This window comes from Solanum dulcamara, chromosome 4 (assembly GCF_947179165.1).
Source record: "Solanum dulcamara chromosome 4, daSolDulc1.2, whole genome shotgun sequence".
In the NCBI taxonomy this organism is placed as follows: Eukaryota; Viridiplantae; Streptophyta; class Magnoliopsida; order Solanales; family Solanaceae; genus Solanum; species Solanum dulcamara.
In genome coordinates, this window is record NC_077240.1 from 63,318,352 (window position 1) to 63,332,211 (window position 13,860).

Here is a 13,860-nt window from a genome sequence, read left to right on the forward strand (position 1 = left end):
ATATACTTAACAAAGAGTCAAGAGGTCTACTTGCCTCAGACACAATCAATCAAAACCGTACTTGAGCTTTTCCTCTTCGACGGGTCTCTAAATCAAAACAATCTAGTCAAACAAGGAATCACAATAATAATTTGTAATATCCCTCAAAATGCTCACAAGTGTCTTAAGAATGTCTTCGGAATAGGCCGCTCATGTAATACATTATCCTTAATCTTTTTAAAAAATTTGAGTTCGGATTATCGATCAGGGGGTCAAAACCTGCGGAAAAATAGTCTCGATGGATTTTTAGGACCCCGTACATCGAAAGATAGATTTTTCAAAGAAACTGCGTAAAATAGTAAAGTGCGCAGCAAGTCCACATCGCGGACGTGGCAATGGTTTTCTGGCCAAATTTAATTTTTAGTAAGGGCACTTTAGACTTTTCTCTAATTGTTAGCTAATGAACCTAGACGTTTTTAGGACCTAATTCAACTCTATAAATTAACCTAAAACCTCTAATTCAATTCATTCTTCTACAATTCACCTACTCAAATATTTCTCTCTCTACAAAAGACTCTCAAGGACTTCATTGAAGACTTCAACTAAATTCACTCAAGCTCTCCATCAAAACTCTCAAGTTCTTCCAAATTATTTGATTTTCTCATTTAAGGTATGTGAGTATTGATTCATGGATTCTTTCATCCATGAAGCTCAATCAATTTCTCAAGGTTTCCTATCAAATTAAAGTATGATATTTTATGAGTTTTTTGATCACTATTCCAATTGCATGAATTATGATTCAAATTATGATTATGAGTCTATTTTGATATAAATTGATGGTTATTGCATTAAATTGAAGAGTTTTTCCATGAATTCTCCTATTTTGATCTTTAGGGTTCATGATGTAAAATATGAGTATTTTCAATTATACTTCCTAATGATACTATATATATGAATTATGTATGATTTGATAGAAAGTATATGATCATGCATGTTTTCAAGTCAATTACATGATTTTCAACTCAATTGGTTATGCAATTGAGTTTTACTCTAAGTTCAAGGTATGAATTTCATGCAAGTTATGAAGTAAGGTGACTTAGAGCCCTATCTGGTGACCAAGGGCCTAACTATATGAATTATGCAAATATGATTGTAATGATGAAATGACAATTCTCACATTACAAGTATGTTATGAAAATGAGCTATTCTATGATTTCAAACCTATGATCATGACTATGATATATGAAATTATAATTCTATATTATGTATGTATTTCGTGTGATTTGACTTAGTACCGAGTAGACTTGAGGCGGGGGCCCTACCAAAAGCCTTAGTAGCAACCTCATGTCTCTTAAACTACGTGTCAGCATAGGTTTTCTTCATGCCTTAGCTATTGGATCCATATATAGTGTATGTATGACCTGCCTAGCGGGGTAGAGTCTACCTTGGCAAGTAGATTCCCCTTTTCTTCGTTGAATGGGGAGACAACATGATTCCATATTATAGCTCGCATGGTCTTATTGTCGGTTATGGTTCCTATCCCACATATGTATGATCTCTTACGTATGCCATAATTTTTAAATTATTCTTTTTAAATGCTTTGGTCATTATGGTTTTCTCATGACTTCACTTATCTCATCTTATCATGTGTTTTACTAACCATTGCATTTCATGATTTACGTTGCATGTCATGTCCTCATACTTAGTACATTCCAATGTACTAATGCATACTTTTTGCTTACATTGTCACATAATGTAGGGGTAGAGGTTGAAGATCATACTCATCTACTAGCTAGTTAAGCTTTCCTATCCGACAGTGTGTGTGGTGAGTCCTCATTTATCGGAGACTAGTCATCAAGTTGATTATTGTTTGCAATGACTTTTGTTATGTTTCATATTGAGGGTGAACTAGGGACATGTGTTAGCCCCCGCCCATGCTCATGAATAGAGGCATCTAGTTGAACTAATGTTTTGAGTTTATGTTGTCATGTGACATTCTTCAATTTCTATTCATGGTTTAGACTCTCTTATGATATTTTCGCTTTTCCTTTACCTTATGTATGCTTATGATATGTACAAGATGCTTGGTTGGAGCCCTTTGGGGTTTCGATCGCCGTGTTACGACTAGGTCCTAGGTCGAGTCGTGACAGAATTCGTGAATAATAACACTGATATCAATGATTTTGAAAACCGATTCCCCAATGACCCAAAAAATCCATTTTCGAGGGTTAGGGCCACCTCTGGAAATTTTTATAAAAACATGTCAAAGGTTTTGAAACTCTCTGGTGAAACTCATTCAAAATGGGTTAAAAAATGAGCTCACAATCTCAATTTTACTAAAATTTATGTTCTTGAGAAAACCCTCAATACTTGGATCCAAAATCATGACTCGAATTTGAAATATTTCTTGAAAAATATTTTATCCATGCTTAGAAAAGTTAAACTATGAAATTTCATCAAAAATGGAGTTGAAATCAACCTTGAAATCCTCAATTATCAAACTATTACTTTACCGAAAAACCTCCAAATTATATATGGTTAATATGATGAAAATAATTTAAGAATCTACAAGTTTATGCCAAAATCAGTTTACCCATAACATGAGAATTCTAAATATACCTTTTTCATAAAAAACAGAGTCCAAATTCATAAAACTTTATTTTTTCTCAAAAAGTTTACAGATAGAAAAATAAAATCAAATGAAAAATCATGAGAGAATGCTGAATTGAGGATCAGATACTAAGCTCCATATTAAATTGAGAATAAATATGCAAAAAACACTCCATTCTAAGCTCTAGAACTTCAATATGTTTAAAATATGAAATGAACACAGTTTAAAATTTAAAAACCTAAATATCAGTGTTTTACACCAAAAACCAACACTTAATTTTTTTCACTAAAAAGGCCGCAACTCTCTCATACATTAGCGAAATAGTCAAATTCTTTTTCCTGAATCTTCTAAGTAATAATACAGACCTACTCGTTCAATTGAAGCTCAATTCCGTGTTAGTTTGCCCAGTCAAATATTATTTTTGCTCAATAAATAATTATTTCATATTTTATGATAAAGGTCTAATATCGACTTATCGCCATGCACCAATCTTTGCATATCAGTCCTATAATTCATGCTTACACTTTCAGAAGTTTTGGAATAGTTTTTTGATTTTTTAAACTAATAATGAATATTTTAATTGTCACAATTTGCTAAAATAATGTCAAAGCATCCAAGAAGCTTAAAAACTCACCCAAAACTCATCGGGAACTTTCGAAACACAAACCAAATATGTTTCTATCTTGAAAATTGTACTTTGGACTCAATGAAATCATCAAAATGCCCAAACAAGGTCCCCTTAACCCGATATTGACCAAAATCAAATTTAACTTACGAATCTCCAAATTTCCAAATAAGGATATGAAACTCATCCAAATGTTTTGGGAACTGAACCAAACCTTCAACTAGATCAAAACCACCCTTCAAACCTAGTAGAATCATCAAAATTTGAAAATGACCTTTCTAACCTCAAATGTTGATTAAAGTCAAACTTCCATCTTAACTTTTTCCGCATCTCGTCCAATGGCTCAAAATCAAACCAAAAATCTTGGGACTCAAACCAACAGTCCATACAAATTAAAAACCATATTCCGGAGCTAACGAAACTCTCGAAATTCCATTCCGAGCTTGCTATCATCAAATGTTGAATTTAGTCAACTATCTTATGCTTTCAACTTTTAAAATACCAAAACTCTTCAAATACTCATCTAAATACCTCAAGACTTGAGCCAATAGTCCTATTTACCCAAAAGTGACATTCTGAAGATGATGGAACTGAAAGAATTCTATTTTGAGACTTGAAACTCCAAATGCTTACTAAAGTCAATCATTTTAACTTTTAAGCCTCCAAAACTCCAAAATTTCCTAAAATCTCAACTTTTCGATCTACTTTCAAATCTAACCTCATGAACCCAATATCATGACCTTACTGATCCTCGACTCATGCTTCCAAAAGCATCATTAGTACCAAAATTCCTTCGAAATCACATTGACACTCTCCATAACTCTAACTTATGACTTCTCTTTTCCCAAAAGAAAGGTTACTATCCGCTCCAAGCCTACTCGAAGCATTCCATGATGGAAATTGGCCCTACCCAAGGCCCATAACACTAATTCAATATCTGATAGCGCTTTTCCCTCGAGCTACATCTTTTGAATCAGAAATCAATATCAACCACATGCAACCTTCACATGCCATGCCCCAACCACCATTCAAATAATCATATATTCATGCCAAATCTTATAGTAACCCTTGATCACCCCAATAATTTTTTATACCATAAGTGCATAACCTTTATACACCATCAAGTGTCTTTGTAACTCATTATAATAGTTTGTGTAGCTTCCATCAACAAGTATCAACCCAACTCAAAATCCTCAATAATCATGTAGAATTGTAAGTCCTTGTAGTGCACCCAAAAATCACCTACCATAATTTGAATAATCCAACCCAATATAAAAACACAAAATCTCTCATACATCACTGTTTGTCACCCAAACCAAAATCAAATCTTCGAAAAAGTAGTTGATTACCCTTCATAAATTTGTGCCGAACAAGCCCACCTTGCATTGACATATCTAAACTTAAAGGTGAAAATTCATACAACCCTCAACTTTAAACCAAGGATCTATATGTGATATCTTATTTCTTCACATTTCTTAACTTGTATCCATCATGTAATGTTGCTAGGACATTCAAATTCTTAACTCATACTCATGTCCCAATACTAAATGCTTGAACTCTTGTTCCTTTCCTTAATGCATTTATCATTTTTATTCTTTGGCCAAAAACCATAGCATATTACCTTTTACTCTAAACAAAAATCCTCAAATGAAACACTTCATTATGATTTTTAACAATCAAAAGTAGTAAACTCTACAAGCCAAACTATTTATAAGTCCTCCCAAATGCTCATTAATCTACACAGTCAATCATTTCTTACTTTACCAATCCATACCTCGACAAAACTTACTACCACATATGTAGACTTACAATGAAAAACCTGAATTCTGACTCACACCATGTAAACCAATCCCCTCATCAATCAATATTAGTCTACACCTTGAAGATTCTTCGAAATTGCATACCTTCATTTATCATCAACCACTTTCCAATTGATCTCACCATATCTTTCATAAGAAATTCTTGTCGTACTAGTTATCAAATTCGAAATCACAAAAGAACTTTTCACAACACTTAGCTGAACATCTATAGAATTTTTCCTCAAATCTTACCCAAGAGTTTTTAACCTATTTGATGAACACGTGACCCTATTACTATAACCTGAACAAGACAAACAAAGCCATGAAACCCCTTAAAATCGATCTTATGATTGATATGATACTTCAAACCCAAGATATACCAGCCAAATTCAATGAACTAACCGATTTCTACATGCATTTTCTAACTAACAATCTCAATTGCCTTTAGATAAGTATACTCGTTGGAACTTCCTTTACCCATAAGCTTATCCTCTCAATATCAATCCACTCCTTTTGGCTCATAATGAAATCACTAGTCTCCATTAGATCCTCGAAATACACTTCACCACCTAAACACATTAATACCTTACCAAGGATCCATCACTATAATTTTCTTTATAAATGATGCCTAACTCAAGTGTCTATAGTAACAACCAGTTGGTTTCTCAAATGTTAATGCAATATCGAACTTCATTTCTCAAGTAACTAAAACAACTGATAACTCCTTAAGTAGCTAGTATTCGTACTTGACAATCAATGTCTCCGCTTCCATATATCACTAGTACCACATTGTGAACATCCGCTAGATCCACCACTAGTACACATCATACCCATCAAGAAGTTTGTACCCAGATAGCCTACAACATTCTTCCCGTTAAGTAACTGCAACACATTACCAAATCTGTTTAGCCTCTAGCCCAAAGCGATATGAACCCTTTCATAGAACAATTCAATAGCAGAAGTAACACACTTCATGACTCTAAACAAGGAAACATAGGTACCACTGAAGCAGTTATATCATAACACTTAAACTATTCAGATTCACTTCGTGGATAAATAATTAATCATAGATGATAAGATGTTCATGCACTCCCTCAAACCATTGTTCACCCTGATCGTACGAATATCCTCAAGAAGCATCATTGAACCATATGTAATTTTGGCCATATAATATAACGGAGAACAGATGTGAACGATATAGTAAAACATAGGGGAAATTATGGTCATTTTCCCTTTATTATATGTTTAACAATTTTGTTTAATTCTTTTATTTGCTTAAATTTTCATAGCATAATTGAGTCTAGAATAACAAAGAAGGTTTTGGTTAAGAAACTTTTTCTATATATACAAAATAAATTCATAATTATAGAAGAGTCTAAAACCTAAATGATGGACAAAAAGGCAAAGTATTTAGAATTCAATAACTTAGCTCCAAATTATGTGATTTAGAACCCAATAACTTTTAAAAGGTTAGAATTGTGAAATTGTAAACTTCACTTAGCCTATAATGCTATCACCATCCTTTTTCTTTTCAGGGGATTTTGTTTGTCTCCCATGTTCTGATGTCCTCAAGAATGGCATTCTCTCATTTGTCCTTTTATAGCTACAAAATGATGTTAGACTGGCATGACAATTTAAACATTTCTAGGATCGTCCATAATTATCTATCTGCTGTAATAGAATAAAACTAGATCACGAAAGTATAGTTAGAAAGTTCAACACATAACTTGTAAGTCTTAAGATAACCAAAGTATTCAAAACTGACTAATAAAATAATTCTCAAGTTTAGAATACACAATTATAGATGATAAAGACTCTTCATCCACTTGAACCAATACGGGCTAATTACTATCATCAACTTTGCTCATGCTAGCTAGGATGTCCTCGTCTACATAACTAGTTGTCTCTGTAAACAACACTAAGAAAAGAGTAAGCTTACTAGCTTAGTGAGTAGATACCACTTATCCATAATTGTTTAAATAAACACAAGTAAGAAAACATGTCAATATATAGTATACAGAACACGTAGAAGATATGTACTTTTTGTAGTAATGGTAAAAAGTCAAATCATATCATGTGTTACATTAGTCAAATAACAACGTGGTAATAAAAGGATATTATCGTTGCCCATTATGAGTACCATAAGTATAATCTCTATAAGATATTGTAATTGATGAGCCTCCTACCTCAATGGATAGCCAATGTAAACTATGACTCCTCTCATGAAAGAGTAGAATCACAAAGATGCTCCTAGTCAAGTTACAATAAGATGCATAACATCTAACGAATTTGGCTTACCTAGGGTATCCGTCGAGATCTCCTCCCAACCTAATAAAATGTAAAAACACAATGATCTTGAATTTTTATGATCAAAACTTGATTCTTCTCTACTTTCTTTCTATAATTTTCTAGTATGTCAGTTTTTACCACTGAACCCGTGTCTTGTCATATTCCTAAAAATTTTGTTGAGAGAAGCTTTTGACAAGTTGTTCAATATTATCTTAAGGATTTTGCACAATTTCTCTCCCCGAAATCTTCATAACACTCTGCCAACTCCATTTATGAGCTTTTGGATTTTATTTTTACTTTTGTATATTTTTTTGCTGATGTCTCAAAAGCCCAACACCCTGTTGCATCTTGCTCTTCTAGTAAATTTTATTTTTTTCTCAACCTTAGCAGTGATGACTAGTCGATGTCTCATTCTATATGAATGGTGAGTGCCTCATGATGAAGCATGAAAACGTTTTGTACATCGCCACCTACAAGTTCTACTCTTAGATTGTGCTCCGCCAAATAGATCATGAGTCATATAACTTTACAATGATGTCCAAAACCTCTAACAAGGCAGCAAGATATGCAGCAACGGAGCGTTGAGTGTTTTGGCTACTAAAATGACATACATCGTTTAATAAGTTCTCTTTGTGTTAACAGGAGCAAATGAAGAAACTGTGAACAATATCTTCAAAAAGCAATATCGCATAAAAGATATATCCTACTTCAGATTTTGTTATGTATATAATCTTTCTTCGAGTAGTTCTAGGAAAAATGAAACCACCTCTCTAATCAGAGAGTAAGTAATTAAACCTTTTAATTACACCCTAATGTGAAGCTATTTAGTCCAAACTAAGAAGTCATCTTTTTTTTTTCTTTTACATGACTAATTTACTTTTTCACTTGTCTCAAATGAACTTCAACAAAAGTTTTACATCTTTACTTTAAGTGGGATATTTTAGATTTACATATATTATTAAAAATGTACACAGATGTACAAGCATCGACGACACATGCAAGATCAGACCCATCTTTGAAATTAAATGAAGAAGTTTCTTCCGGTTTCTGGATCTGGCCCAAAAATTTACTCATTTAAATTTAGCATTTGTTCCTCAGGTTTGCCCGGAAAGGCATAGAAATGATCCTTACCTCCTGTCAGTGAACTGCCCCAACTAGACTGAGTACTGCCTCTACCAGCCTGACCTCTGACCTAGTTAGGTTAATTGCTATCTCTTCTGGTTGTATAGCCTTCCCACCTAAGTTGAGGGTTGTCTCTTCTGAATGAGCTACATTCCTCTACCTGCTGGAACTAGAGCCCTAGAAGCTTGTTGCTAAGCAACCTGCCAACCCTGTTTAAATTTGGGACACCACTTTTAAATGTGCCTGGCAGACCACACTCATATTGTACCCTTCCTGTCTTGATGACTGTTGGCTGATCCGTGATGGATCCCCACACGATACCTACACAGAATAACCCTGAGGAATCAATCCCTTAGAGAAGGTCTACTGAAGTTATCACTCTTTCATGCCTTGTTATGCACTTAGCATAAAAATTCTACTTCACCACCTTCATATTATTTACATGCTCATCCACTTTCTAGAAGTTCTTACTGGAAGATACCATCTACAGAGCTGCTAGCTGTAGCCCCACATTCAGACCTTTGATAAAGTATCTGATCCTCTTCTCCTTAGTTGTTAAACTGCAATAAATATGTGGACAAACAGTGAAACCAGGCCTCATATGCTGATATAGAAAAATTCTCCTGCTCATGCTGGTAAACACATCATTCCTCTTTTCTTGTAGAGTATAAGGAACATATCCGAAAAGATAGAGTAGAATTGGGTCCAAGTCAACATAAAATAATCAACGGGTCTATACTCAACAAATGCCCACCACCATAACTTAGCATCCCCTAGCAGCTGGAAGGTGACAAACTCTACCCTATATCTCCCCACTTCTCCCATCTAATGGAGCCTCTCATTGCAATCAATGATGAACCCATATGCATCCTCGGACTTAGTACCATAAAAATAAGAAGCTTCATTTTAGTGAACCCCTAGAACAAGTCATTCTCTTCTCCGATCATTATTGATCCAGTCACCGTCATCAAGAATATCTCTATCACTAAAATCTAATCCTTCTATGGAGCTACAACTGCAACATGGTGACCCCTAGATATTATACAGTGGGAACTGCAAGTGTCATCTCATTTTCTATTAAACTTCTCAACAATATCGTCACTTGAGCCATCACATTTGTAGAAATGGGAGTAGGTGCAAAGTCTCCTGAACTGGTGTCTCTGCTTCCTCTGTTGCTGCATCAAGATCCTCTTGGGGTGTGAGGGATGTAGACCTACCTCGTACCTAATCAATAGTTGAGACTCTGCACCTGTCTAGAGTTGTTTCTTTTTTCTTAATCCTAACACCTTATATAGCTCGTCCTCTAAGGTGACTCATAGAAACATTAACTGGTTTGAGTGCCTAAGCTCTGGCTTCACCTAAATATGGCCTCTCCATCTATGAGAGAAAAGAGTGAAAGTGTTGGATATCAATTTGGAACACCAGATACCAATTGGTATCAAGTAATAACACAAAGAAAAGAAAGAAATGAGTTTTTTGAGTGTCTTGTAGCCTCTGAGAGAGTAGTACAAACATAAGAAATGAGTTTTTTGAGTGTCTTGTAGCCTCTCAAAGAGCAGTACAAACATTTCTCTATTATTCTACAAGACTCTACTAGACATATCCTAGTACATTGAGATCGATGAACCTAGGAATCAAAGACAAATTTTGGCACGACCCAAACTGTTGTGACTGACACCCACACTAGCCCTCATGTAAGCGAACCAACCTTCGACAACTAAACATGCAAAATTTGAATCACTAGACATATTCAAGAAGCATGCATATGTAATAAGAGTTATCCTTATGATCTAAAAGTCATCGAAGTAGAACTATAGGCATCAACTATCTAAGAGTAGAAAATAAATGAATGTTTCAATATCTTAAACAGAGACATCTATCATCAAAAAATCTACGACAGCCTAGACTAAAGTAGCTCACCCTCAGATTTAGGAAGTGACTACACTAGATGTGGGGTCACGTAGATGTCTCAAGATCACAATCTATACTCAAGAACTCATTTTTATGGGATTTCTAGATTCTCTGAAATCATAAAAATAGTTAAAACCTCAAATTCATCCTAAGAAGTATAATTAAACAACTTAGAATTTAAATACACACTAATTACATCAAACCACATGTTGTTTCACCAATTTCAAGAGTTCTAGGGTTCTAATCCATGATTCTCCATTAAGATCATTCTCTTTGATTCTAGGATGAAATCGAATTAAAGGTTAAAAGATTTAAGAAGAAAACACACACTCTATAAATAAACAAGGCCTAGACCATGAAAAAGTTTCATTTGGGTTTCTCTGATTCGAAAATTTTAAGTTATGAGAAAAGATTTGGATGAAAACTGACTTAAGATGCATTCTGTCTTGCATCATTTGCCATATAGATCTTGTCCGCTGCAGCAGACCCACTGTAGCGAACAAAGCTTCACTATGGAAAACCATTTGTAACAGGTCCACCTTTGCTATGGTGAACCTCAGCTCCCTAAGACATTCTCTCTACGGTGAAGCCCCATCGCTGTAGCAAAGCCTTGTTAAATAGCGGCTAGGGAAATAGAATACGACCTATTTTACAACATAACATAATGAAAGGGAGATATCAGCTAAACAAAAGCTACTAACTCAACTTAATACGGAACTCACATATGAGTACCATATCCCTAACCAACCATAATGATGGGATGAATCATTACAGAGATACTTCAGAAGAAGTGGGCGAAGAACCTTATCAAAGTAGTAAGTTTTGGATTTTTCATGTGATGACCGAAGATAGTTGCCCACCGATTTCCTGTAGTTTTCACATTTCTTTTGTTGTCATCTTTTTAAATTCTTATGGGACTGAAATGATGTTTTGAATTGACTTATAAGATGCTTATAAACTGTTTTTTAGTTTTTTGAGTGTTTGACTGGTTAATTTAAAGTCATTTTGTACTTAAAATAAGCCACAATAAATAGTTGGATTTATTTGGATGAACTTATTTTAAGCAGTTTATAAGTTGAAAATAACTTATAAGTCAAAAAAATAAGTTGGTGGGCCAACTTTTTTTTTAAAACTTATAAACAGTTTTCAACTTATAAGTTGCTTAAAAATAAGTCAATCCAAACAGACTCTTACTCTTGTCCGATCTAAGACTTTTTGTCTTTTTTTAATCGACCATTAGAGTGAAGGAGAGATTCCTTATTTTGTGAGAACTATGCTTTCTTATTTAGGATGTCTCTTATTTACGTATAGTGATCTTGGGTACATTTATGTGCCCAATAGCAAATAAAATCCATAAATCGTTAAAGTGAGAGTAAAGTCATAGAGTTCATTTCATATTTTCATATTTTGTATTGTTATAACCAATCAGCATGATTAGACACTTTCATGGTTAATTGAGTGAAAATGGACATTCAAAGCATGATTGGATTGAAAGTAGAGCTCAAAGGAGAGGTTGGGAGCAAAAGGTGAAGAAAATACACTACAACAAAGCCTGTCTATGTCGCGCACTTAGACCTTGAAATTTAATTCCAAGTTTTGGAGTTGATTCGTCGAGACAGTAAGGTCCGCGTTGCGAACCTGGTTTTGGATAGAGCAATTTTCAGCCAACACAAGAAATGAAAGATTACACTGAACTAAAGCAAGTCCGTGTCCTGGTTTTGGATAGCACCTTTACATATTTTATTAAAAAGTAGATTAGATTATCGGGAGAAAAATTGAAAAGACGAAGAAAGAGCTATTTTTGGTGACATTTTTCTTCTTTCCTTTCATTTTGAATTCAAGTTTGATGTTATTAATGATATATGTAAATATGTTATACACTATGAGTGGCTAAATCCTTTTGTTCTTGGGTTGTAGCCATAAGATGAAGGTTTAAATCTTGTTTGCTTTGGTTGAAAATGGGTTTTTATATGTGATTACTCTTATATTCTTGTTTTGATTATTGTAATGCTTGATCACTATTAGAACAAATTTTTTGTCCACCTGGAACTCGAAACATGGAAAGGGGATAGAACACTAGAATATAAGGAGCATGTTTTTCCTAGAATTATCTAGAATAATTTGTGTGTAGAATGGATGTGACACATATCTATACACCGTGCTTGGTTACTAAACAAGATGATAGTATCAATGTATTTTTGTTGGTTCATGCTTATGCCCGCTCAACGATGTAGTTAAGCTGTCAACAAGAGTAGGCAATTAGAGGTTGGAAGACCATAACTGTAAAATCAACCCTATAAATCAGTAATCGAAAACCCATTGGATACCAAAGTAAAGGATATAAACTAGAAATCTATAAATGCTACAACCCAGAGACTCTTCTTTAAATTGATAAATTTTCTCTAATACCGTTAAATCAAGTTCTCATATCATTTTTGGTATAATTATTTTATAGATATTAATAAACTCAACTCTTTGAAACACACATGAATAATTTGATTCATTGAAAAACTGACTATGCCTAATTACATTTCCCTGTGGGTTCGATATCTGGCTCCTAAAAAGGGTCACTATATTACTTTTGAGACCACGTACACTTGCGTGTGCATTTGGATGGAATAAGTTTTTGGCGCTGTTGTCGGGGACTTATTTAATTTGGTGATAGTTTTTTTTGTGAAGTTTCTTTATTTGTGTTGGTGTTAACAACTTGATCTTAGCTGTTATTTCGAGAAGGAGAACTCATAAAGGCACACTAGACAGAAATGAGAACATTGTAGAGCTGTTAGCTGAGCCTGAAAGATTTCTGCATCAGCAAAGAAGGAGAGAAGCTACTCTATATCCTGTACCACAGGTAAATCTAGGTGATACTAACGAAGTGCCGGTAGAGATTCCAGTGGAGATGGAAACCAAGACAGTACGTGATGTGGTAGTCCCACTCACAGTAAATGTCACCTCAGCATTCAGAAACCGACAGTTGGAGGAAGATTTGAACTGAAATAGAACATGGTGCAATTGTTGCACTCTAATGGGCATTTTACAGGTTTGCCACATGAAGATCCTCAACTTCACATCCAGAACTTTTAGGAGATTAGCGACACTTATACGCCTAATGGGGTATCTCCTGACTGTGTGAGGTTAACATTGTTTTCCTTTTCTTTGTTGGGGGAAGCTAAGAGATGGTTGAAGTCGGAACCACCAAATTTAATCACTTCATGGAACGATTTGGCTCGCAAATTTGTTATCAGGTTCTTTCCTTCGAGAAAGACAGCTAAGTTGAGGGCTAAAATTTTGAGATTTAAGCAAAAATCTAGAGAAAATTTGAACCAATCTTGAGATAGGTTTAAATCGTTACTCATTAGTTTTCCTCACCACCATGAAGATAATGAGGTGTTGGTTCATACCTTCATAGAAGGGTTGAAACCCAACATTGAAATTCTTCTTGATTCTGCTGCAGGTGGACAAGTATTGGAGAAAACCTATGATGAGCTATATACGTTGCTTAATCACATCTATCAGGGAAATCC

General features: G+C 34.5%; 1 long non-coding RNA gene across 1 annotated transcript; it reads right to left on the reverse strand.

Moving 5' to 3' along the window:
- Nucleotides 1-6,683: 6,683 nt before the first annotated feature.
- On the reverse strand, nucleotides 6,684-11,051 carry LOC129887485 (uncharacterized). Its single transcript, XR_008766406.1, has 2 exons — nucleotides 10,766-11,051; nucleotides 6,684-6,920 (listed from the first exon to the last, which is right to left on the reverse strand). It is a non-coding gene; the product is annotated as an uncharacterized LOC129887485 (long non-coding RNA).
- Between the last annotated feature and the right edge of the window lie 2,809 nt (nucleotides 11,052-13,860).